The sequence below is a fragment of the Anser anser genome (genome assembly GCF_964211835.1).
Source record: "Anser anser genome assembly, chromosome: 5".
NCBI lineage: Eukaryota > Metazoa > Chordata > Aves > Anseriformes > Anatidae > Anser > Anser anser.
In genome coordinates this window covers 4,864,831-4,889,497 of record NC_139725.1, presented here as the reverse complement: position 1 = coordinate 4,889,497, position 24,667 = coordinate 4,864,831, and the positions used below count along the sequence as shown (strand labels likewise).

Below are 24,667 nucleotides of genomic sequence, written 5' to 3'. Positions count from 1 at the left end.
ACAATATCCCCAGCAAGGTAGAGAAGCAGCACGTGTGTGGCTACAGTGAAGGAACAGAAGTCAGAGAGAACCAAAAAAGGTCTAACACCCAGCAACAAATCAAGCTGTCCTATACACAGACTGGATCTATTGTACTGCCAAATCCGTACTTAGTCCTAAAGTGACTGAGTCCTAAAGTGACATATCCACATATCCCTTTGTAAGGGAGAGCAACAACAACAAATTTCTGAAATTTCAGGATCTATTTATACTTTTCTACAACATTCACCACTCTCACCTGGGATTATGTTAGGTCAAATCAGCTTGCTACTATATTGCTTCACAGTGTCATACTTATTTTTCTTTTCTTTTTTGATCTCTCAGGCATAAACATGAAGCATTCCTAATACCACTGGTAAAAAAATAATCTAAAAATAAAACAGAAATACAAGTTCACATTGAGATAATTTTATTCCAGCTAGAGAACCAATACACCGAGTCATGTGGCATGCACCTGTAGCTCACTCTCTTTCCTGTCTTTTACAGATATTAGGCTTTGGTAGTAAACACAAATCCCACACTTTCTCAGGGTAGTATGGGGGTGAAATAGCCTGTGGGTATTGACAGCAGCCAGGCAGGGATGTGCATGTCAGCACCAGCTGTTCTCTGCAAAGAATGCGTGTTATCATGCTAAACAGGATGCATCTTTTCCACATTAGGCTGGTAAAGCTTTGCAACTTTGTCAACCTTTTTAACATTCAACAAATTCTTTTAAACATATGACTTTTAGTAAGTTAATCCATTCATTGTCTGGAACTGTGCAAAGTGACATAAAAGCACAATGAAGCCTAATTAAACTTGTTCTGTGAAAGCTAATTTGTCAAACCCAGCAGCATAGTTCATAGATAAATGCTAATATTTGAAAGTCAAATTAAAGTTGAAAAGGTTTGTAATAACAGTTAATTAACTCTTGTTTTGTTTTCCTCTCACAAACTTGAACCAGCTGAAATATTGCTCAGTTCATCTTTAACATTTTGGACCACAAAGATAAAATTCAAAGCTTTGAGATAAGCCTTTGATGTTGGTATTCTCTACAGATTATATATTATTTTAAGATCTCTTTGTTTAAAAATTCATTTTTATTATCCCTGCATGAAATGCATGGCAATTCCCCAAATAACTAACCATCAGGGCAATTAACATCTTCGATCGACACCATATTCCTGATAATTAATACAGACTTTGTACCTCCCCTGTGATAGCTGCAAGGGTTTGATTTTTCAGAGCAACTGTTCATTTACAGAATCAGTTTCATCCTAATGAAAATGGATTGTGAAACTTTAATGAACAAGACTTTGCTGTCATAATAATAAAGACTTTGAAACAACATGAAGACCTACATAACAAGCATCTCATGATACTGGTGTTGCTACATTATCAAACCAATTAAGCCATACAATGAATATTAACACCAGTGTTTTTCAAAACTATATGACACTAGATAAACTCATAAAAATGAGCATAATTCTGCTTTGACGACTTTTGACATTATAGCTTAATAAACTAGCATCTGTAGAGCAAGATGGCTTCATGGGCCCTCCTCCCTTTGGCTTAGCAAAGGTAAGCAAAAATCTGGAAATCCAATTTACATACAGTGCCAGTATGTTTGCTATGGAAGGCAATGGATCGCCCTCTATCTCTGTGTGCCTCTGCCATGGGAGGAAGTATTTGTAAAAGCAAATGAGTACAAAATAGATCTGCCAAGAACACAGTCTCTGGTATGCAGGTAAGCGCCTACACACCACTATCTTGCGAGATAATTCATCCATTAACAGGTGGGCTATCTTGAGGAAAAGTTTGCTGTTTCAAAATTAATCTTGGGTGGCCTTGCCACGAACCTCCTTTCAGCAAAGAGTTGAGTACTTTTTGGTCAAGTAATAAAAAAGTGACCTGCTGCAGGGCGGGCTGTCAGGCCAGGGCAGGGCCAGGAAGGGGCAGGCCCTCAGAGGGCGCCTCCTGCCCTGCCTCTCCTCAACACAGGGAGCCACTCGAGCGTAGCCCGGCGTCGGAGGTGCCTGCAGCCTAGCTCGGCCAGGTCTCGCCGGGTGCTTGTCTGGGCACACCTCGTACCTATCGCTACGGACCCGGCTGGTCCGCGGGTCTGTGCTGGGTCCCGCCCTCCCTATTGGGCCGGCGGGGCCTCCCGGCCTGGCAGCGCCGCGCTCCCGCCTCGCCCCGAAGCGCTGACTGACCGCCCCCCGGCCCTGGGGCAGGCCGCCAGCTCCTAACCTGACACAAACCCTTCCGAGAGCACCCCCTTCAGGGGCTCGTTTAGCTTAAAAACGAGCAAACGAACAGAACAATAACAAAAAGAAACTAACTCGATGAAAACGAAAATAATTTCGAGGAGGGAGCATTAAATTTTTCATCTGCTAAACCAAGCTTTTAGTGTTTTTACACTGCCCATCTCGACCGCTAAGCAGGGTTCCCTGGAAAGTTCAGAAAGGAATTCTGCTCCACCTTTAGTGCCTGGATGAAAAGTCTTTCAAAGTTGTAATCTAAGCTATAATGCACTCTTAGCTGTCATTTGGCTAAATCCCCTCTAACAGGGAAACGGCTGATAGTTCCCACTAAAAAAAATGGTGCATGGGAGGGAGGGGATAGAATCATTAATAAATGAATGGGATGATTTTTAAAAAGAATAATTTGCTCAATCAAGAATAATTTGAACAGCATCTAAGTAGTCATGGAAAATCATAAACTATTACCCTATATAGTGCTCTGTTGACTGTTAAATGTCTCCTTTTTCACACCACTGGCCTGAATGAATAACTTGGCAGCACAAAATTAGCCAGGTGGCAAAATGTGCTTGTGTCAGCTATTGGCCAAACAAAACAGCAAACAGCAAAGCTCCTTTTGCAATGTCACATTAACCCCCTCAACACCAGGGTGTGTGTTTTTCTATCTGCTATGTAGAAGCACCTGGGAGCAGGCCAAAAGGGACCTGTTGCTCTGTGCAGCCCAGGAGCCCCTGCTCTTGCTCTGCTTGTCCCAGTGCAATTTGAGGGATAATAGAATCATTAAGGTTGGAAAAAACGTCCAAGATCATCTGGTCCTACCTCAAGGTCATCACCATACTGCCAATGTCACCCACTAAACCATGTCCCTAGGCAACAGGTCCAACCTTTCCTTGAACACCCCCAGGGACGGTGATGCGACCACTTCCCTGGGCAACCCGTCCCAGTGCCTGACTACTCTTTCTGAGAAGAAATGTCTCCTAATTTCTAGCTTAAACCTCCTCTGGTGCTATTTGAGGCCATTACCTCTAGTCCTATTACTAGTTACCTGTCAGAAGAGGCCAACCCCCAGCTCCCCACAACTTCCTTTCAGGTAGTTGCAGAGAACAACCCCAGTTCCCTCAGCCGCTCCCCATAGGACTTGTGTTCCAGGCCCTTCACCAGCTTCATAGCCCTTCTCTGGACATGTTCCAGGGCCTCAATGTCCTTCTTGTACTGAGGGGCCCAAAACTGAACACAGTACTCGAGATGCAGCCTCACCAGAGCATAGCACAGGGCCACCTCCCAAGGGATCACCTCCCTGGTCCTCTGGCTACACTATTCCTGATACAAGCCAGGATGCCGTTGGCCTTCTTGGCCACCTGGGCACACTGCCAGCTCATGTTCAGGCAAGCATCAGCCAGCACACCCAGATCCTTTTCCTCTGCACAGCTTTCAAGCCACACTCCCCAGGTCCTGTAGCACTGCATGGGGTCATTGTGTCCAAAGTGCAGGATCCAACACTTAGCCATGTTGAACCTCATCCCATTGGCCTCTGCCCATCGACCCATCCTGTCCAGGTCCCTCTACATGGTCTTCCTACCCTCTGGCAGATTGACACTTCCCCCCATCTAGGTGTCATCTGCAAACTTACTGAGGGTGCTCTCAATTCCCTCATCCAAATCATCAATAAAGATATTAAAGAGGGTGGGCCCCAACAGCGACCCCTAGGGTACACCACTGGTGACCAGTCACCAGCTGGATTTCACTCTGTTCAATACTACTCTCTGGGCCCGGCCGTCCAGCCAGTTTTTAACCCAGCAAAAAGTGTTAATGGCTATGGTTGTTTCCATACGTGACATCTGATATTATACGGAACAAACTGTTCTTTAACATCTGTTCAGAAAAAAATGTATTTTCAGATTTTCCTTAACAGAGGGGATTTTATGTACAACATCCTTTTACCTTATTACAGTCGTCTCTTCATGTTATCAGAGTACTTACCATTTTTTCTGTTTTCATATTCCTGTTATCTTATGTTTATCTTCAGCTTCCAAGAGACCTTTGGGAAAGAGATGTAAAGAACATGAAGCAGGAAGCCAAATGTTAGAGGACTAAACCTAACCATATTATTATCCTAGTAGCTTAGAGAAGATTACTTCAGGAATTAATCTGGAGTTTTAGTTACATAGCATTACTAGAATTTTATATATGGCAAAAGGCAGCTCATCTCATCGATATCAGTGGGATCCTTTTGATGGATTTCACAGAACTTAGCAAGAGCAACCAATGACCTTTTTCATTCTAGAGATCAATATAGGGGAACAAAATATATTTTTATAATTAGCAGCCTTTCCCAGCTATAGAAACTCACCTTCCCATTGCACAGTTAATAGTAGATCCCCTTAAGTTAAGACCGGGCCTGTTTTTTGTTAACAGAGCATTTATTTAACCTTAGTCTGCAATATTTCCCTGAAGTACTATGGAATTTTATTAAGAAAATAAAGGTGGTATTTCATAATTAAGTTGCTGGTTTAATATTTTTTTTACATGAGACATGTTTTACTGATAAAACTGACCATGTCATTCAGTGTAAACTTAAAGCAGAAAGGGGTCGGTTATTGGCAGCTGTACTTTATACAAAGGCCATTTATAGTTTTTTTTGGTCCATAACATATATACCTCATAATTCAGATTCACTCTGCTTCCGAAAATGATTGTACCCATTGTACACATTGTACCTAGCCAAGGATGATGTCCTGTTCTTATCCAAGCAGCCTCTTTTCCACAGAATTGTTTCACATGCCCTAGGCAAAAGACATGAGTGAATATTTTCCATTAAAAACAGCAGTGGTAGGAGGAGGGAATCACCAGTACTGTAAGTTAATGAGATGGGGGGCTTTAAATACACTTAATAAACAGTCACTTAGGCTGAGCATAATAAGTCATGGAAATTTATAAACTATTACCCACTATAGTACTTCATTGACTATTAAACATCTATTTTTCACACCACAAGCCTGAATGAATAGCTTGGCACGAAAAAAAAATTGGCCAGGTGGCAAAACGTGCTCAGTACAGCCCATGTCAGATATTGGCCAAACAAAATAGTCCAATAGAAGCTGATTTTGAAAAGTCTCTTTAACCCTTGATAGCATATGGTGAAGTTTTCAGGATCAAACACGCTAATACTCCTTGGAAGAGTAATATGCATTAACGCTACACGTGCGTATTAATGTTTATAAATACCTTAAGTGTGGGAGACAGAGGGATTTGGCCAACCTCTGTTTAGTGGTTTGTGGGGACAGGACAAGGGGCAATGGCCACAAATTGGATCACAGGAAGTTCCGCACCAACATGCGAAAGAACTTCTTCACGGTGAGGGTGACAGAGCACTGGAACAGGCTGCCCAGGGAGGTTGTGGAGTCTCCTTCTCTGGAGATATTTAAGACCTGTATGGATGCCTACCTGGGCAACCTGCTCTAGGGAACCTGCTTTGGCAGGGTGGTTGGACCCAATGATCTCTTGAGGTCCCTTCCAACCCCTACAATTCTGTGATTCTGTGTGATTCTGTATTAAATATGGTGCTTCTGTCTATCCCACACACTTGTCCTCTCTAAAACGCATATCAGTGATCACCATTTCTGCTGATGGTCACAGACCAGGGACAGAAAATCTGTCTCTCACCTGAGGTGACGTTACGCAGTTCCTTGCAGACTTTTAATGCTGGATTTTGGGCCATGCGCTAATTTGGGAGCCTTGGTCACCCTTAATTAAAAACAAACAAACAGACAAAAAAAACTCTGGGGACAAGTGGGGGAAGTTCCAGACCAGTTAAACACAGTGTTCCCTAATCTCTTTTCGTTGAGGGAAAGGACTTGTTTTATCTTTGTTCTGGTGTAGAGGTACGGGTTTATCCTTGGATTTAAAACTGTGGCATGTCTGGAGTTACATAAGACAAGGAATGGCTGTGAGCAAATACCTGATGTTGGTTACTTGGCCTCGTATTAACACCTGATAATCTCTGTGGAGAAACCAAAAAAAAAAAAAAAAAATGCAGATGTCTAGTAGTTCTTCAAGCTTCAGCCATCCTCAGGCTGTTCATGCATTGTAGGGTATCTCATGCCTGGCTGAAGAGCCCCTGTATAACAAAGGGTGACAAGCTAAAATTGGTAGCAGATACAACATTGTAAACTATTCAAAATCTAGATGAAAAATTAGACTTTTGCACTGTATCTAACCTTTCATCATCCTTTGTGGTTTCAGTTAGACACAACAGCACAAAGATAGTAACCTTGTTTTCTATTATGTCCTCATATCTGTCAGAGCAAAGGATGTATCATTTTGATTCATCTCCTTTTCCTAGCCTCACGTGTTTTTTCCTTTCTTCCATCCAATATTGTAATTCTGTCTCCAGTATACTCATCCCCTCTCTCTCTGTGGAAATTTGGAGGCATTTTACCAGGTTACACAAAGAGAATTATCCCTATCTGTTGCTGATACCATCCATCACTAAAAATTCAACTGTGCACCACAAAGCAGGTTACACCTCCTGCCACAAGCTGACTCGACCGTGCTCCCGTGTGCCACTACAGGGCCGAAAATCATTGTTAGAAGAAAGATCTAGCCTCCAGCTTCTAGTCCTTCTGTAATATCTGATTCATCCACTTTTTGGGTCCCTACTGAATACTCCCATCTAGAAATGTCCCCCTGCCATCTACTGCTGGAGAGGTGGTACAGATATACCACTGAAAGCACATCTGGCGCAGCTGTCTCAAGCATTAATGATGTGCTTGGAACAAAGGGCTGTATGGGTGGGAAAGAAGGGTTTACAGTTGTGTTAGTGCCTGTTCACATCAGTCTAACTGGCATAAAGGGGGCCAATGGGGCAACATTGAATTGAGCCCAACATACATAGCCAAATGAAACTGCTGAAGGAATGTGTGTAGGTATAAAAAAAAAATCCAATTACCACGGCTGGAATTAGGCCAGAACACCTTCACTAACACCTCTATTCACAAAAAAAAAAAAATCCTTAATGACCACAAAATGATCACAGACTGTTTTACATCTTTTACAAAAGCCAGCATATTCAGAAGCATTACATTCCTCAGAGCTAGATGGATAAAGAGGGAAATATGTCATTGATTCCCACCCCCCCCCCCCCCAAGAAATTCATGATAGTGTTTGCATAATTTCAACAGTACAGAGATTTTCAAAAAAGAGAATCAGGCCTGTTTAACCTGGAAGCTAATAGTATTAAAATGCTAAGGTGTCTCACTCACTGCTTTCTTTTGCAGAGGCAATCAGGATCTGCTTCTTTTCAACCAGTACACATAAAAAGCCTCTTAACTGTGTAGACTGTTATCCAAAGCGGAATGGAAACAATGAGCCTCTCTGAAGGTACCTTGTAACTTCATTGCAATGGGGCAATTACTGGTCTGTCCCAAAGCCCACTGAAGTCAATGGAAAGACTTTGTGGGTCTCACTACTACGTTTTACAGCAAGGTACGGACACACATATAGAAGACATGGCATTTTTCATTTCCACTTATGAAGAACAATCAGTTTATATGAATGCAAACTGCTTTTAAGGGTCATGTCTTAATATATTTTTTCTGATACATATCTTTCCATCTCAAAAATGTCCTATTTTATAGATGAACCACGCAACCTATTCATCTACCAGTTATGCTTTACGAAAACTTTGTTCTCCATTATTGACTACCATCTCTTATTAAACTTTTTTGTTCTGCAGTCAACCCTCTTGGTTGTCCAGGAGAGACTCACACTCAGAATACTTGGACTTGAATTACACAGAAACTCCGTGCTTACAGAATTGACAATAGCTCATAATGTACAAAACCACAATAAAGTAGCTAGCCACTGGATACTTAGCACTACATCATATATAAATATAAGACATCAAAAGTATGCTAAGCTCTCTTTGGTATACATGTATACATTTTCCCTACTGCATGGCACATTCATCATAGTACCTTCTAATTTTGTGTGAACAAAAGGGCATGATTAATGACAGCAGGTGGCACAACTGAAGGAGGTCTGAAGGAAATGGATATTTAGTGCTGTCTGTCGATGGGAGAGGTGGATATCACCAAGATGTTAAATGTTTTCTGAGAGAGCAAGAAAAGGATGTCTTTTTCAAGTAGGGAACAAAATCCACATGGAGTTCTGTAACTGCATGCCTACATAACACTTTAAAAGTCAACCTCAAGATATATCTCATTATTTCAATTAACAGGATCATTGAAATCTACCTCTTCATGACAGATTTTCTATTCATAGTTTAAGAAGACAGAAAGACTTAGCTATATTGCAAGGAGAAAAAAATATTTTTTGAGGAAGAGGAAGCATAAAATTTACGTCTTGCTAACAAGTAGCATATGCTGCACCTTTATTCATCTTTTTTTTTTTCCACCAACTGTATGGTTTATTTATTAAGCAATACAAAACTGAGGTTTAAAATATAAGTATCTAGGGTCAGATTGTGATATGGATTAGACAGAAGTCTGTATTTACCTTCTCTTATTCATGCACAAAAACAGATATATATATTATCCCTTTCTCCATATTCCTACTTATTTGGTCCCTTGTCCTGTGAAGTTTGGATACACAGGATTAAGAAGGACTAACTTGCCTTTACTTACCCATCCTCTCCTCAATTGGCAAAGGAAGAGGGTTGAAGAGTTAGGAGATCCTCTTTTCCCCTCACACACTTGTTGGTCATCGCTTCTCATTAGGATTCAACATCTTGGTATGGTATATTCTTTTTCCCCAATAATTTGCTCATGACGTTGCCTGCTATAATCTCACCTTTACTTCACGTGAAAATTACCAAGCTGAAACTAAGAGAACAGCTCACATAGATCTACATATATTCCTCCGATTATTTGTTCAAAGAGACAGATATATTTCTTCTGTAAAACTTACAGTTGGCTTAACATAACTTGGAGCCTCTAGTGTTGCTCCAAAGTGCACTATTGATGAAGTTTGCTCTTTCCAAAATGTTATTTTTCACTGCCAAAGCACACACCAATCCTGTGCTCAGGTATGGAAACTTAATGAATGAATAGGGGCCATTCTGAACTCGAAGAATTTATTTTGTATTCTCTTTTACATTGGCCACTAATCTGAAACACTTCTACCACTTATACAGGCAATAAAAAATGACCCAAATTATTGCTGTCCATAGACCCTGCGGTGCTTAAATAAAACAAAGCAATATTACAGCCTACATGTTGAGAAGGAACACATAGCCCTGCTTCACTTCCAAAGACGACTAGTATTTGTGCTTATGGTTTTTGGAGAGGAAGAGAGTTGTCATACCATGACATCATAAGGTTTATCATTAGGGTTACTGAACCTGTTCTCATTTCTAGACCTGTTGGGAAGAAAATCCAACGTTTAACAGCCTAGACTGACAGGAGAAGTAAGAAGCTCAAGGGTTTGTTACTTAACTGCTAACAGGGTAGCATCTTACCACTGCTCTGCTGGGGCCCCTGTGATGTATCTGAGCAAAGTAGTGGTGAATTTTTAAAACGAAGCCCCACTTAATTCCCTTTAGCCAAGGAAAGGTGCTCTGAAATGGAGGTTGTGCTTCGTATTTATCTACTACTATGCAATATTTTCTCATAGGGAAATCATTACTAGCACTGACCAGATATTCTTGGCTCTGGTAACATAATCTTTCTTATCCTTTATTTACTATAATCCTACAACCCTCTGAATTCTGAATTTCATCTCGCAAAAATGTAGAGGCTTTATTCAAGAGCTTCTTGAAGATGTTCGTGGTGTTGCTTTTTTTCCTTATTATACACCATTCATTGCATCTACGGGACCTTGCTCTTTCAGCTATACAGCAGATCAATAAGATACCATTGTAGATGCAAACCGTGTACCCAAATGAGTTGATTTTGGCACCCAGATTGCTGATGAAATTTATGCTTCGTTAACAGATGCCTAATGTATATAATACACATATTTTAGAATTGACCTCAACCTAGCCAGGGAGGCTGGCTGACCCCATGAAAATACAGTTACCTAATGAGAGATTAGAGATTTTTGCTTATTGTATTTAGTATTTCTAGGAAATTATTGTGTCTGTGTAGCTGTGTCAGCCTTCTTGTTTAAACTATGTTTTAATGTTATTAGAGCTTGCAAGCTAAACTAGTGGAAAGGCAGGGAAAGGCAGCACAATTTCCTTTTAGATCAGAGCCAATGTTTCTCCAAAACCCTAGCAGGCTGGGTTTGCCATAAGATCAATGCAGCTGAACACTCCACCTGCAGAATGAGCTCACTGTCTGTGCATTACACTAGCCCTCTGCCAGTCCAAGTAGTAAGACTCCTGGGGTTGGTCTTGAACCTGCTACTCCCCACACTGGAGTGCTAAGCTTAGCTGCCAAGACACCAGGCCAGGTATTAAATGCATTCTTGTTTCTGGTACTTTCCAGCACTCAGAGGACCACATTAGAAAGCCCAGAAAACTTAATTGGAAAGCAAGGAGATTGCAGAACGCTTAAAGACCTTTTGCAGACAGGAAAATTATGAAAATAATAAAAATATTAGAAAAAGATTTAAAAAATCACCTTACCTTGTCTTTATAGAGGCATCAAAACAATTGTTCCTATTTGAAACAAGCAAACAAATGAATAAGGAATGAGTAAGCTCATCTTCATCCTTGTACCCCTGTATTAAATTCTATACGGCCTGCTCTCTTTGGCATTGTAAAGGCCATAGCTCTTGTGGAGAAGGGAACTTTACAAAATGCCATAGCTCAAATCCCCAGGTGCAGAAGCCCTGGGGTATGAATCCACCAAGGACCTCTGTTTTGATCTCACTCACGACTTTGGATGGGGCATGAGCTATTCTGTCAATACTTTGGAAACCACAGCTAAGGGCATGAGCACTGCTTTTAATTAATTGGAGTAAAACTAGTGAACAGGAAAGCGAGGTTCCCATAAAAGCAATTTGGCAGGAGAGTTTACCTCAGGTTTTATAGCTCTTGCAAGGGAAAAATGAAAAGCCCATTTGTGGTTTTCTAGTTGTGATTATTGGTAATAAAAACTCAAGCACCCTATGTTTGTCATTGTATAGATTGCATGCACGGGAAATAATACACAGTAGAACTCAACCACTGTATTGAGCCTCTCACAAGTTTCCCTAAAATGAAGATAGCAACAGGAAGCAACTGAAAGATTTTGAGATGCAGCAAGGAACTCAGAAGCATATAGGCACTAGGACACATTTTTGCAACACAACTGATCGATAAAAACAATTAGAAATTTACTACTTTCTGAATGAAATTCCTGTCTTTCATTTTTGTCACAAGACTTCTACTTTTAACTATTTATTAGTTCTATTACAGGGCACTTCCCTATTAGGCTCCATACATTTTGCTAACTAAACTCTTGACAACAACAACAAACAAACAAAAAAACCACCACCAACAACAACAAAAAAACACCTTCCATTTGTATTTGCTATCTTAAGAGAAATATTTCTATGCTATTTTAAGGTACGCTAAATATGACACTGCCTTCAAGCCAGTCATATAAATCAGGAAGAGTAAATAGCAGTCACATAAATTTGTATAACTTCACAGTTTACATTGGAACTACACTGATTTCTCTCTTATGAGATTTTTAAAACTTGTATTGTTGGGTATGGAGGTAGAGACTTCCAGTAAAAAATGATTTAGCATGTAAATAATGAACACTTGAAAAATCCATAACCCCTCACGAAGTACATCTACTACTGTAAACAGCAGTTCCAAGTTTTTTTTGTGCTTTAATTTGGAAGATTTCTCCATCTTGAACAAAATATTAATGAACAACAATTAATCTGATGGTTTTGACTGCTGCTGTTTTTGTTGCACTTTGATATACAACCAAGACACAATTTTCTTGTTGGTGGTTTCACAGTAAGGGAATTGATCTGAATCCAGACAAAGCCAAACGTGTCTCTGCACAGTCCTGCAATGTCAGTCCTCAGTGCAGAGGGCAGCAGGAACTTAGTCTGTTAACATTTAGGGTACTTTGAAAGAATATACACATTAATAAAGTTTTGCTGGTAGCCCTACCATTCATCAGTTTTCATTTGTTCAAGAACAACAAATTTGCTTTCCTGCTGATTTGGCTAGGAACGCAATGCCAAAGCTAGTAGTGTTTGCATATCATTTCAAGTAGTGGGGTGCTAAGGAATAATAAGCAAGGTCATTTACACAGTTTGGTCTGGAGCACCTGGTAAACCAAACTCATTTGAACACGAATAGTTGATCTAACAGAAAAAAAAAAAAAAAAAAGGTAACCACTGCTTTTAACCGATTTCATTGAGGTGAGGTTTTTGGACAATGTCTAACCATACCTTTCAGAAGCAGAGGTGCAAGTTACCTTTACAAATCTAGAGGAACTACATAGAAACATCAGACAAGAGCACTAAGGTGGTTTTGTCCACATATACGACATTAGTGAGGTCTCTAAACCAAAAAATAAAAATAAATAAATAAATAAAATTAAATATTGAGGAAGTTATAAAAATCAAGAGCAATGGTCATACAATGAGAAATACTAGAAGCTTTATCTGAGCAATTCAAAAGTCTTGATCCTGTCACACTTGCATAGAGAAAGGAAAAGTCTCTGCTAAGACAAAGTTCTTTGATGTAGCACGAGAAGATCCCATAACTGAAGATTAACTTCAGCTTTCAGTTAAAAGAAAAACACATTAGAGATACACTCTTTTTTTTTTTTTTTTTTTTTTTTTTTTTAAGTATAAGTAGTTATTAAGCACTAGAGCAATTTAAGAAGGCAATCAATTTATGGCTAACTCTTGAACTTTATGTCAGTTCAAGATTTCCAGTCCAACTGGGAGGGTCTCTCACTAAAAGTGTATACTCACTCGGGAGCTATAGGATAGATGCAAGCTCACTTATTGCCTTCAAGTAGCAAGCCAGACTAGATCATCCCAAAGCATCCCTCCAAAATCCACGACGTAAAGCAAGGAAAATTCAGTTTAAATCAGCAGAGCTGATGTGGATGACACCCTTTAAAAATGAGGGGAATAAAAAAAAAAAGTCACTAGTTTTGGCTGCTGGAAGATTAATGATTATTTGTGAAAAGAAATAGAAAAAAAATCCTAGGGCTATATGCTAGGCGAGGGACCTCCCATCTTATTCTGAGTATAATAGTGTTTGGATGCTGACAAATAAATTACATTAATTGCATTCATTCTAGCAACCACTTAAACACCATTAGGGCTTATGCATACAATAACTGTGCCATTAGTCAAATCTGGATACCTCACTGCTGGTAATCAACATTCTGTCTTCTAGTATAACTATCTTAATTTCTTTCTGCAAGCCTCCTTCAGTACCATTCCACTTCTTTGCATAAAATTGAGGGCATTATAATTTTGCCTAATAACATTACATGGTATTCTCTCAGAGTTAGAGTCTACTGGGTTACTCGCAAAGAGAAACTGGGAAGATTTTCTGCCTGTGCTACTATTTTTTTTTTTTGCCATGCTGCAACCACCTGCTGCAATACCGTCCTCATATTACTGTTATAATTATTTTGCTTCTTTCTTAGTCTGGGGGAAAGCAAGACTCCTTTTCTCTCCTTTCCCTCTCCCAGGAGACTGACAACCTAGGGCAGGAGGGACATGGAACACGAGATACAGAGGAGTAACAATGGGAAAAGTTGTGTCTCCCTTGTATCCACTTTGAAATAGGAGAAAGTGGAATGGTTGGCTTCTTGAAATCTGTTTTCCATCCTTGCCCTCCAGCTGGCTATAGGAACTGCCACCAAGCCTACAGAGTCTTTGAGTTAGAAAACTGACTGCTTGCCAAAGTTAGCTGTGCTCTCCCAGGAGCTGTGCTCCCAACTCCCCAGAACATCATTCCCTGGGATTCCCCAACTTTTTCAGCACTACAGCTTCTTCTGCGCATGAGTAGCAAGGGACTATGAGCTTTTTTTAAAAGTAGCTTGAAAACATTCTTGGAATTTCACCAGTTCTGCATCAGTCCAAGATCACAACAGTGAGGTAATTTAGTTTTCATATAGAGACAAACCCTTACCTATGCACCAAGGAGAAATTCCTTGATTATTTGAGTCATAGAACTCCTTTATATAATTGGGAAAAAAAAAAAAAAAGGCAGGTCAGAAAGTTTTAAAACTAATTATTCAGGCAACAGAGATCTCATTTTTTTTGTCATTTCACTAGCATTTGGTTTTGTTTGATCAAGGCAATAAAGAAAGGGATGAGTATGCTCAGCATGGTATTTTGCAACTTTGGAAGTGTGGTTTGTGCACAGTTTAAAATGAAACTCAATAATAAATTGACAGACCTGAAAAGATGAATTTTAGGAGCAACATCTCATCATTAATTCGAACTCTTCGTTTCACAGACAACACCTGGACAACATTCTTGAATTCAACATTAACACTGCATTCTCCTAAATGTAACAATTGTTCATTAAAATCAAGGTCTTTCATTCATGTTCATCCTCCCCCCTCTTGTGGTTCATTATAAAATCACAATTGTTACTTTCAGAAGTGTTCTATAGTTGGGCTTTCAATTCAGAAAGCGTAGAAAAGGAGCCACCAAATCTAACCAGACCGTGATAGTAATAAGCTTAAAAAATGCAAATATAATAAATAATTAGCTTGTTATTCAGGCTAATTCTCACTGCTAATTTAAATGTTCTCTGTAATCTCTGATTGAAAGCAAGTCTTGCCACAAATGATATGGAATACATTTCAGACAGATTTACCGTAACTATTAATTGGTTATCTTGAGCTATTGTCTGGGGAAGATTTTAGTATTTGCACTCCCTATCATTTCTTGTCTTATTAGTTTAACATACAGTATTGTAGCTATAATGCCTTGAGGCAGATTTACAGCTTGTGTAAATTGACGCAGCATTAAATGCTGTGAACTTTTGCCAGATGGTGTGTCAGCTCCTTTATACAGGCAACTCCCTGCATTTCTTACAAAGGTATTCATGGGGTTTTCAAAAGTCTGCAGTAAGGTTAACTTTTAGCCATGAAAATTATTAGAAATGGACATGGATATGCATAGAGACTCAAGAAACCTGAATTAAATAAAAAGTATGTGTGATTTGTGTCATGATAAATCTAGAGAAGCTTGTAAGTGGAAGGTCAGCTAAAAAAGACTGATGGATTGATAGGAATCTGTCAGTCTAGCAAATCAGACAATGCAGGAAAGTCAAGATGAACTAACAAAACTAGTTTGGAGGATTACAACTATTAATAAAGTCAGAAAACTGTCATGTCAAAGTTTATCACTGTAATGCTGACAGCCAAACAGTTCTAATTCGGTAGGTAAGTTAGACTATCACAATCCTTTAGCCACTATCATAATAAGAACACAGGGCTGAAATTAAACAACTCTGATTACTAGAAAAACTTTTGTGGCTGGCAGTCTTACTTTTCTTTAGAGGACTCAACTGAAGGCTGCAGGAATAGGATCTTACAACAGGTTCTGTGTTCACAGGTGCAAAAGTCAAAATTAAACCTTCACACATCTGCAATGTCTCGGACTCAGAATTAAAACTGGTGGCAGATTTGCATTTTGATGAATGACAGCAGATAGTTTCCTTTTGTTATACCATAACTATAAATCTCCTGAACAGTAGAAAATCCATAAGGACAGCTTGGTGGAAAGCCTTACAGAAAGTTTCCAATAGATCAGATAATTTTTATTGAAAAAGATATGGGTTAAAACAAAAACAAAACAAACAAACAAAACAGGTATCAGAATGTGAACCAGCTACACGTGGTATTTGAAGTGGTTCAGAGAAAAAAGGAAAAATGATGATGGGACTTCAAGGAGCATCATTCTCTATTTTCCTATTGTGCTCATTACTCTTAATATTGCAGAAAAATATCGAAGTGTTGTAGGGTCTACCAATGATTGTCTTGTCCAAGATGAAGATGAGTTTGACCCCAGTAGATAATCGTGAATCAGAACAATTCTTTAACCATATTACTCACCAGAAATCACACAATCCTGTGCATTATATGCAAAGACTAAACACAAAGTGTGTTGCCTGCCAGGTAAAAGAGAGTGAACCAATGGAAATACTTTGGACATTGGTAATTTGGCTTTTAGTTTGAGGAGAGTTGGAAACCTCCTACCCCTCACTTTCTAAGATTTTTTATTGTATGATGCAATCACATCATACAGTTGGGCCATAAACTTTGGAGGTTGATAAGGTCTGTGGATTTTAAGGATTTAACAGTGCCATTAGGCATAGACTGAAAAAGAAGAGATAGGTAAATTGCTACAGCACACAGATAATGTCAGAAAACATGCCTCAAGGCATATATCAAAGACCATTTTATTGCCTACATTCTTCCTTGTCACCGAGGGAATTATTTGTTACTGGTTCAGAGTAGTAAAATTTTGGGAAGTGCTTGAGCCTCTACAGCCCATCCCAGCAAGTCAGACAGCATTTTTTGTGCCTAGAGGGATTGCTTCATCTGCTGCAATCCCACCTCCCTTTCCTCCCCTCTGCAGAGAGGGGAGAGAGGAAGCAGATGTATAACCCTGCTGCTCCTGCACTCCCAGTCCCAAGGTCCAAGTAACCTACATTGGGATGCAAGAAAAGCCTTCACTGTCTTATTGGACATGCAGTACCCATCACAATCAAGCCCCAAGAAATCAAGAGATTAAAGTTAGAACATGGTTTAAATGGATCTGAGTGAATAATTTTTAATGAATGTATTTAATGATGGATGAGTTTCCTTCCTTCTTTCCATGAAATGTGGTGAGCGGTTTGCAATTTGCTTCACACATTCCTTCCTCTTTCAAAATAACTCATTGAATTTTTAAATTTCTTTTAAAGTGAGGGGTCGCTACTCCAAGCACAAACTTTCTGTTCAATTGCAGCTGGTCCCATAAATCACTTGATATTGTTTCCATCCTCCAGTCTAATGAACATGGCTCACAGAATCAGCTTTTTGATGCATAGTCTCACAGAAGACACATTTCAAATTCACTTTTCATAGTATTCCTGTGTGAGCTTAACATTTATTTTCTGCCAACAGTCATACAATTAAAGTTTAATAACTCTATGAGTGTGTGCAGGAAATGACACCAAAAGCAACCCCAAGATGGCTGAAGATTTGCTTCCACATTTGCACAAATATCAGTAGAAACTGTTTCTGCATTATTCATCCAACTCTAGACCTAAACTAAATACATCTTTCTAGCAGCCTTGGAAACATGATGAAGTGTTTTAAAATTCCAGTAGATGTCACCACTTCTCCCCCAGCAAGTCCTTATGTACATCTAAAAGACATTTTTAAAAGCTTAGTTTGCGCTATATCATGAGATAATAAAGCTGAGAGACTCGTTTTGCTTTGGGTTACATCTATGTGTTTTGACAAAAAAAAAATTTCTAATCTGTGTCAGTGAATTAATGAGTTTATAGAACTTATACCACTATTGTAAACCAAACTAGATACAAGTTAGCTGTCAATTGCAAAGAAAGTGATGTCACTAATACAAAAGTGTCTAGTGTTGTATTAATTTTTTCCAAGTGATTTGATGCTTTATAAACATCAAAGTTTCCAGTAATACATTAATTATAATTATAGCCCTGTAATTATAATTATAGCCCCGCTTGTGACTAAGATGGGTTTTCTAGCTATAGTGCTCACATCCAATCCCTGCAACATTCTTTTGCTTTTATTTCCCAATTTAAATAAACCCCTAAAGTGTCTCCTCCCTCAAAACTTGGGTTCTTTTTAACTTTCACTTGTTATCCACCTATCTCATGAAAATGCAATTAGGTTTAAGTTAGCCTGGCTTTCATGGTTAATTTTTTCTCCACACACACTAGGAACAAGCGACCCACAAGTCATAGAATCATAGAAATATAGAAGAGCTTGGGTTGGAAGGGACCTTAAATCCCATCCAGTTCCAACCCCCCTGCCATAGGCAGGGACGCCACCCACTAGATCAGGTTGCACAGCTTCTCTGGGCAACCTGTTCCATGGCCTCACCACCCTCTGAGTGAAGACTTTCCTCCTAACCTCTAATCTAATCTCCCCTCTTTTAGTTTAAAATCATTCCTCCTGCATTCACTGTATGCCTGAGCAAGAAGTTGCTCTCCATCTTTTTTTATAAGCCCTCTTTAAGTATTGAAAACCTGCAATGAAGTCTTCCCAGAGCCTTTTCTTCTTCAGGCTGAACATCCCCAGCTCTCTCAGCCTTTCTTGATAGGAGAGTCCTAGAGCTCCTACCTTACAGAAGAGGTCATGCTCCTTCTAGCCAGCTACACTCAGATTGAGATACTTTCTACTTTCCTTTTCCATTTGCACTCTAAGCCTCCATGTAATCATAAATTATTTAATAAGTATCAAATTAAACTCAAGAGCAGCTAAAATCTGGATCTTTGATTAATGCCACACAACATAACAAATATTCATTTGCTTATACTGACCTTCACTCCTTGCATCTGACAGATGTAGCATCTTTCATTGTTTTCTATAAAATGAACAACTTTTCATCACTTTATCTGCATCATGGAATAAAACAAAAAGTCACTTACTTTGCTGTTTTAAAAGGAACTCATGTCCACAGAACATAAATGCAAATGTAAATATGTATTTCTATTTGTGTGTATATATGCATGTATGTACACACACACACACACACATATATCAGCATATGGAAAACCACCCTATGAAAAAACTTATCCTGCTACAGGATTCTGTAGTCTAAACCTCATTTTCTGGATAACTTCAGAACATTCATTTTCTGTAGAGACAGTTTTTACATTTATTTTTAAGAAAATATGAGAAGACAAAGTTAATCCTCAAAAATTCCCAGAAAATATTTTGTGTGAATTTTTTCATATGACTATATGGCCCCCAGAGAAGTTGGCTTTCTGACCACATTCATCTTGAAGACTTTAAAGAGAATTTGGACGACTAACACTACATAATGATGATATATTTCTGATTAGTTCAACAATATTTCCAAGACTTCAGGAAGGTTCGTTTGCAGGTCTGTAGATATCTTATTAAGGTTTTGCCTAGATTAAAATAGTCAAACTCTGACTAAAGACATTTCAAGTGTAAGGAAAATTTGCTCTTAAATATTTTAGGCAGTGCAATAAGATTTAAGTACATCACTAAGGCTTTTTAAAATATCCTTATTCATATGACTGTGCCACTTGAATGGGTTAATGTTTAAGAATATTTAAAACATTATTTCAATTCCTCTCCCAGCTGTAAAGGGGCCTCTAGATTACTGTATTGTCAATGGGATTTGTAGAATAGCAGCCAGAACTAACATGAAACTGAACAATAGCAAGATTGTACTTCTCAAGAAAAAAAACTGCAACCTCTGGTAAAGCCTTTGGCTGCTATATGAAGATTGATCCCTTTTACAAAATTCTTCTGAATGCTTCTTTTTTTTCTTTTTTTTTTGTCAAACCTTCATGTTAAGCTTTTAAAATTGCCTTTTTTTTTTAATTAGGTTAAAATTGAAAAAGAATTTTACTTGAATTATTAAAAGCAATTTATCAACTTAACTAAAAGCATATGACTGTAAGAGAATATGAGCAACTGTCCCTGAAGAAAAACAGTTTATTATCAATATTAAGGAATTCAGTAAGGTGCTTCAGTGTTATTAAAATAATGCTGTCTCTCCACAGAGAAGTATTAGTTAGGTGGTGAGTTTAATTGCTGTTTTCTAGTTTTCAGAAGAGCTTGTCATAAGCAAACAAATGTTCAGAAAGATAACTCTTCAGCAGGCAAGAGTCACAAAGCAGAAAAAAAGAGGTATGCAGACAAAATCAGAATTATCCACAGGGCTGCAGCTCTCAGCTGCCTTGATAAGAATGGAGAGAAGGCACCTCTCAAGAAGTTTTTGGAAAAAGTAAACAAGTAAAAAAAAAGTAAAACAAGTAAAAAGTAAACAACACAGGATACTGAATATAGGCAACAGACACACAAATGCAATAGGGACCATGGAGCAATCTCCAAGTGAAGACAACATGGTTCGATCTTCAACAGGAGAAAGCACTTTCAGTGAGACCTTTGCTCTTGCATGTACTTCAGGCATTTCCTGGCTCTTGGCATCCTACATGAAACAGACCTTCAGTGTGAAAGGAAGGACTGAAAAACTGCTGCAAATAGCCATGGGACATCTGTTCGCTTGGCTGTGACTACAGAAGTATTCTGAGTAAAACTAGAATTTCTTTTGTCCATTGAGACTGGATTCAGACTAAATAGGAACACACCATCTCTGTGAAATGTCCTGGTGCCCTGGGAAGGGGGAAAACAAAAACAAAACAAAACAAACAAGAAAAAAATACAACACAAAACAAACAAAAAACAACAACAAAAAACGAGACCCTGTTTGGTAAAATCTTGTGCAGAGGCAAACAGTACCTAGAACTGCTGAAAATTACTGGACAGTGAGGAGGCATTTCAGGACCTTGGGACAATTTGTAACTGACTAGGAATACTGCATACTTCTAAAATTTCTATTTCTCAGCAGCCATATTTTATTCTGTTGTTCACAGCCGAGATCTAGAAATAGATATATTAGAAGTAGCCTCAGAATCTTAACAAAATATATAGTTTGTCTATTGACACTCACCAGTGAATGACCTGGTGTATTTATTCATATGCAGCAAGACCCTAGAAAACAAAGTAATGGTTAAAGAACTTTTAACAGATTTGTATCATGACTTTTCTACAAACTAAACAAATTTTTGATTTTGAATAGCTTTTTAAAATAGCAGTTCGTGTCTATTTGTGTTTATTTTAATTACAATATATGGCTAAAACAAAAATAGATTTTCTATAATAAGATAGGTAAATTTTTACAAACTACCTTCATTATAAACATTGCCTGTTTAAGATTTTTTTTAATGAAAAGTATATCCATACTTCTTAAGTGAAAGATGCTCTACCTAAAAAATGAGAATTAAAAAGTCTGAAATCCTGATGTCAATAAAAGCTCTTCACCAAAAACATGTTTTAATTATTAAATTTTCAGAAACCATTTCAATTATTAGTCCCACCCCCATCCCTTCAATTTACAACCTTCAAAACAAAACAGCAACAAGCATTTTTTTTTCCAACCCTCTTTTGGAGGTTGGGAGCAAAATTAATGGAGTTAAAATAAAAGAATGGAGGTGCCATTCTCCAAATAAAATTAGGGGTTTTTCTTATTTAGGCAATTCCATACCCAATATTTCAGGTATTCTAATACTCTCTTGCTGCTACACCCCCAAGATCCTAGTAAAGGGACTTCTGCTTCCTTCACCAGGAACATTTTGCCTTCCTTTCAAAGTAGCTCTTCTTTCTCCTCTCCATTATTAAGAAATTCATGGTGCATTAATATCCTCCTTCTGCTCACCAAGATTGCAGTGCATATGTTCTGTTTTCATGTTTAATAGGATAAACCATAGTTAATGTATCATTAATATACAGTCCATTTAACGCTTCACAGATCAGTCAAAATTAATCATTGACAACTGCAAGAACACACAGATGAGATAAAGTTCTAAACTAATAAGGTGGAAAACGTTCAGTGTATTTTTGACTCTTCAAAAAAAAATCTGCTCTAGGTGGTGTAATGAAGTAAGAGAGAACTAATCCAATTAGAAAGGCATTAGACATATAAAGAACACTACCTGGAAAATCCTAAATTTCTAATTTACGTTATTTCAGATATGCCAGCAGACAACAAGACTAAGCTGCACTACCAGCATGTGAGCTTTGCTCTGAAGGCTTTAGTGGGACTTCTGTAGAAACTGGACCTGAAATTAATAGGTAGATTTGACCAAAGAAAGATCTTTTATACGCTTAACAAGCCAGTCCTTAAACATGTACTTACAATGAATAAAAATCATAAAAATACCTCTGATCCAAGGCCATTTTCTTATTGATATACAGAGTGTTAAAAGTCAGCAAACTATACAAGGTGATCAGTGAAGAAATCAGGACTTCAAGAGGATAAGAGAAGCAGTGAATGTATGCTGCCCAGAGCAGGAGGGTTGAAACTAGATGATCTTTAAGGTCCTTTTCAACCTAGGCCATTCTATGGTTACATGTAAGTGGCTCTTGAATGAACTTGCCAATAGACACATCTATGGAAAAATGTTTGAACTGGGCTCTTTTTTGCATGAATGCTGCAGCTGAAGATGTGCTTGGACATGAAAGGCAACCATTTCAGTTAAAACCATGTCAGATTAGTAACTGCATAACAATCTACTGAGACATTTTCAACACATAACAAATATCACAGGGACACAAACATGAAGAATACAGTGATATATCTTAAAGCTTGTATATTTATTAATATTTATTTTCTATATATTATTTTTAAGTGGCCTCAAATGAGATGAGAGGTGTTAGGGAACCTAGTATCATACAAAAAGATGGAAATGAACACTCTACCCCTGTAACTTTTAGACTACATAGGAAAGAGACATAAAAGAAGAATAGAAACAGTTATGCACATTCATCTGATCTTTGGCAGCACAATCCAGAAACTCCATTTGAGTGTAGTGACCAGCATTTTGGTAGCTAGAGTAAAATGTTTCAAAAAGGAAAAATAGACAGGATTTGAGTATTTGAGGAGGAATATTCGACAGATGGTGATAACCGTGCAAATGAGAAAACACAATCTCTTAGCTTCTTGGTGTTAGGTCAAGAGATCACCTTGATACAGACCTAACAGAGCAATGAGACAGTATCAGCAAACACATTGTAAAACATGCCAGTCTTAGGGTTCAGACGTTTTTTTATCTTTATCTTTATCTTTATCGATTTTATCTTTCAGTTGCTTTCCATGGTATTGATCCAAGCAAATCCCGCATCTCTGATTCACTCTAAAGGCAAGCATTAATCTGATGTTGACATCAGGTAGCAAGGCACAGAGAAAATTAGTAACAGTTGTGAAGCACCACACATATGTCATCTGCAGTGTTGATGGAAAGTATATTCTAAATTCAAGAAAGGGTTGCTTATAGCATGTCATTGTGGCTTCCAATAGGATGGCCTGAACTACCTAGAAATAGACTTCACTAATCAGCCTGTTACCTGTGATGCTGTTAGGTCCCAGCCTCTGCCTGTAATGAAGGTCCTCCCTTACCGTAAATCTGTGGTCCAAGGCTGGTAGCTGTCCGGTCAAGTGCAGAAATTCAGAACAAAAATGTTGACAAAGTTCTTTGTAGCTATAGAAATGCTGTTGACTGTCCATACTCTGTTTCCTTATGACACTAATCATGGAAAAAAAAAAAAAAAAAAAGGCAGTACAGAAACTTAGAGCAGTCCAGCTAAAGATATATCCAGTAGATTCTGTCAGTCTGGCCTACACTTGGCCTGAAGTGATAGCACCTATGAAGTGGCACATTAATGGATACTGCATTTAAAATGTTCCTATATTACTCTCGTGGTATTAATTTATAAAAGCCTCACCTCATCATCTCAAACAGCTAAGTGCAAAACTCCTGAATATACCATTTCTGAAGTTCTCTTGACCTTTAAGAGCTAGTAATATCAGATTTGCCTATAACCATAACAAAGTTTTTTATGACTTTGAAGAGGAACATCTTCACACAATTTTTCAGTTCTTTCCTTCCTTAAGAAGCTGTTTAATCACACTCTTGTTTTAATGTGTCTTTATGCAGGAATGCATTTCCAAAGAGAAATTTCTAGAAGTCTTACTAGCTTCAATTTTGTATCTGTTTAACGTCTATTTTCTTTTTTCTTTTTTTTTTTTTTTTCATCTCTTATTATCTAATACTATCTTTAGAGCTAAACATTCTGAGTTCAGGGAAAATATTTATTACTATACTAGTAATTACCATGATATCTTTAACACTGCTTTGAAGCCAAAGCAGACAAATTTTCCAGATGGAGACAGGACAATAGCACAATAGCAGTACAAGACTACTCTAAATCAAAGTTGGAAATGTAAGAGGAATTTTTTCTTCTTGAAGCTCAACTTATTACTTTTGGGGAAATAAGGGATGCTGGGTTTGAGAGTGGGTTTGTTTGCTTTGATTTTATTTATTTATTTATTTTCCTGGTGAGCGGTAGCTTTCCTGGTGTACGCAATGTTTTGCATTAGCTCCACAATATTTCACATATTGTCCAGGATAGCTCACTTTGGAGACTATTCTGAGTTAGTGTCCTGTCACCTGCTTCCATTCTCCCTCTCTTTAAATGCTTTTTTTTTTCTCTCTAATAAGTAACACATAACATTATAATGGTCTGAGCTTGATGAGTTGGTCCAGGTATTCCTTGTTTTACAATACCAACAAACAGGAGGAGTCATCTGGTACACATCAAACAAGAAGATAAAGTCTCACTAATTTCAAAGGGAGAGTCTAATGTTGCAAA

The 24,667-nt window shown here is 38.3% G+C and overlaps 1 protein-coding gene across 1 annotated transcript in view; it reads right to left on the bottom strand.

Annotated features, from left to right (window-relative positions):
• The window catches only part of INSC (INSC spindle orientation adaptor protein), a 510,527-nt gene that overhangs the window by 355,381 nt on the left and 130,479 nt on the right, over nucleotides 1-24,667 (bottom strand). The window contains exons 15-23 of the mRNA XM_083840240.1: nucleotides 23,415-23,541; nucleotides 21,504-21,695; nucleotides 20,910-20,950; nucleotides 20,403-20,572; nucleotides 18,742-18,816; nucleotides 10,867-10,899; nucleotides 6,238-6,396; nucleotides 4,938-5,062; nucleotides 4,260-4,317 (exon numbers count right to left, since the gene is read on the bottom strand). The gene's annotated coding sequence lies outside the window, so the exon portion shown is untranslated. The remainder of the gene's footprint in view (nucleotides 1-4,259; nucleotides 4,318-4,937; nucleotides 5,063-6,237; nucleotides 6,397-10,866; nucleotides 10,900-18,741; nucleotides 18,817-20,402; nucleotides 20,573-20,909; nucleotides 20,951-21,503; nucleotides 21,696-23,414; nucleotides 23,542-24,667) is intronic.